Raw genomic sequence first — 2,453 nt, forward strand, 5'->3', positions numbered from 1 at the left:
GTCTCACATACAAGGGAAGGTTGTGTGTGCCTAAGGATGAAGGCCTGAGGATGGAAATCATGAGAGAAGCACATGAAAACCCCATACGCTGCTCATACCAGGGAGGCACCAAAATGTATCAAGACTTGAAAAGACAGTTTTGGTGGAACGGTATGAAAAAGCATGTTGCGGCATTTTGTGGAGAGATGCCTAGCATGTCAACAAGTAAAGGCGCTACACCAAACGGCCCTATGGGAAATTGCAACCCTCCGAGATCCGGAATGGAAGTGGAAAACATATTGCAATGGACTTTGTGATAGGACTGCCAAATCCCAGCGAGGGAACACGGTGATTTGGGTGATTATAGATCGCCTCACCAAATCTGCCCATTTTGTGCCGGTTCGTGCCACTTATGGATCCGATCAGTTGGCTAAGGTATATGTACGGGAAATTATACGCTTGCATGGAGTCCCAGCGACAATCACATCTGATCGTGATGCTAAATTCACTTCTAGATTTTGGGACAAGCCTGCAGCGCGAGTTGGGGACTAAGTTGAATTTCAGTACAGCGTTCCACCCGCAAGCCGACGGGCAGTCGGAGAGAACGTTACAAGCATTGGAGGACATGCTACGAGCCGTGGTGCTAGATTCGAGGCGTAGGTTGGGGAAGAAGTGTTGCCCTTGGTAGAGTTCGCTTACAATAATAGTTACCAGGCGACTATCAAGATGGCCCCATATGAGGCCTGTATGGAAAGAAGTGTAGATCGCCACTTTATTGGGATGAAGTGGGTGAGAGAAGAATTCTCGGACCAGACTCTGTAGAAGAAATGATAGAGATTGTCCGACAAATCCCGTGGGAGGATCAAGGAGGCACAAGATCGACAGAATCTTATGCGGATGTTCGAAGGACCGAGTTACAGTTCGAGGTCGGGGAAAAGGTCTTTCTGAAAGTTTCCCCCTTCTAAGGGAATAACTCGTTTTGGAGTGAGGGGAAAGCTGAGACCCCGATTTATCGGTCCATACGAGATTTGGATAGAGTCGGCGTGGTAGCATACAGATTGGCCCTACCACCAAGCTTCGGAAATGTGCACAACGTCTTCCATGTGTCACAATTGAGGAAGTATGTGTATGACCCCACACACATCGTTCACCAAGAAGAAATGATGGTCCTAAATCCTGATCTAAGCTATGAGGAGAAGCCCGAGGCCATTGTGGATCGAAGAGTGCAAGAATTGAGGAATAAGTCAATCGCTTCGGTGAAAGTACGGTGGAGGAATCATGGAATCGAAGAAGCAACATGGGAATCAGAAGATAAGATGAGAGAGAAGTTTCCAGAGCTGTTTGAGTGATCTAACAAATTTCGGGACGAAATTTTGTTAAGGTGGGAGGAATGTAATATCCGAATTTTGTGGAATTTTATTCTTTTTTTAAGGATGAAATTTTTTGTTTTGTGTTTAATATATGGTGTGGAATATTTTTTGTTTATATATTGTTGTGGATATGGGTTTTCTACCTAGACAAATTAAAATTTGGTTTTTTAATTCAGCTATGTTTTAAAATTCTAATTAATCGATTTAAACCTCTCTCTCCCTCCCCTTTTTTCGAAATCCTTCCCCATCACCCCATGATGTTCTCAACCTTCCTCCACCTCACATAACCGATCCTTTCTTCCCCTTCCTTTTCTTCTCTTCGGTCACTCTCTCAATCTCTCCCTCTCTCTCTCGCAAAGTTGCTCTCTCTCACTGGTAAGTCTCCCCTCTTCTCCCTCTCGGTTTTTATCTTCTTCCTTTCACTCCCTCTTATCACCTTCTTGGATTCCTCAAGGTGATACCCTCCTTCGTCGTGAATCGGAGTCGGAAAGGAAGTAAAGCTTTGCGTTTCGTTTGAACCATCCGGGAAGGTAACCCCTAACCCTTGTTTAATTCGAAACTCATGCATATAGGACGTTTTGGTTGGTTTAGATGCTGAATAGGTTTGTGGCTATGTGATATGGTTGAGCATGTTTTTGATAGTAACTGGCAGTGGGTTCCGACCCCTTTTTAACTAAGCAAACGATCTCCGTTGGTACGAATTTTGAACTGTGTAAAGGTTAATGTGTCTTTTGTGGGTGTGTAAATTTCAGCCTCTTTGGATGTCGTATGAATTTATTATGATTTTTGCAAGTAAACTGCGCAGTTTCGCGAGTTGTATGTTTTTGGGAGATGTTTTTCATGTGCAATGGCGTGTTTCTGAGTGATATGTTTTTGTGATGAATGTGGGTGTGTTTGGCCAAGAGATGGCTCGGAGGAATCAGTGTTTGGTTCGAGAGTTTTCGTGTGTGTTGGCCGAGAGTTGTTGGGTTCAGCCTAGGGCAGATTTGTGGAGAGTCTGGAAGGGATGATCCCAGGTGTTTGGGTGTGTTTTGGGATGTAGAATGCGTGGTGTGTTTGTCGTATAGGGTTTGAGAATCGGGGTTCAGAGGAAAAGGGGTGTAA

The sequence above is a fragment of the Salvia splendens genome, chromosome 20 (assembly GCF_004379255.2).
Source record: "Salvia splendens isolate huo1 chromosome 20, SspV2, whole genome shotgun sequence".
NCBI lineage: Eukaryota > Viridiplantae > Streptophyta > Magnoliopsida > Lamiales > Lamiaceae > Salvia > Salvia splendens.